A 320-nucleotide genomic window follows, 5' to 3' on the forward strand; every position below is an offset into this window, starting at 1 on the left:
GGTAACTATTATATTTCATCACAGAAAACTGTGAAGGGGTAACTATTATATTTCATGACAACTCAAAGGTGAGGGGGGGGAACTATTATATTTTATCCCATAAAAGAATTATATTTAATAATTTCACTAGATTCTGTGAAAGTATCTCTTATAAGAACATTCCATTAACTTGTAATTATAAAATAGAATATGGCATTAAAGTGTTATTTGATTATTACTGTAATTAATTATATAATTACATAAATTCGTGTAACTCGTCCAAATGGTGGCCTCCTAAAGTAATATAAGTAAACTAGGCTTCAGGGGGCAGGGTTGGGGAC

Source organism: Homarus americanus, unplaced genomic scaffold (genome assembly GCF_018991925.1).
Source record: "Homarus americanus isolate GMGI-L3 unplaced genomic scaffold, GMGI_Hamer_2.0 scaffold19318, whole genome shotgun sequence".
Classification (NCBI taxonomy): Eukaryota; Metazoa; Arthropoda; class Malacostraca; order Decapoda; family Nephropidae; genus Homarus; species Homarus americanus.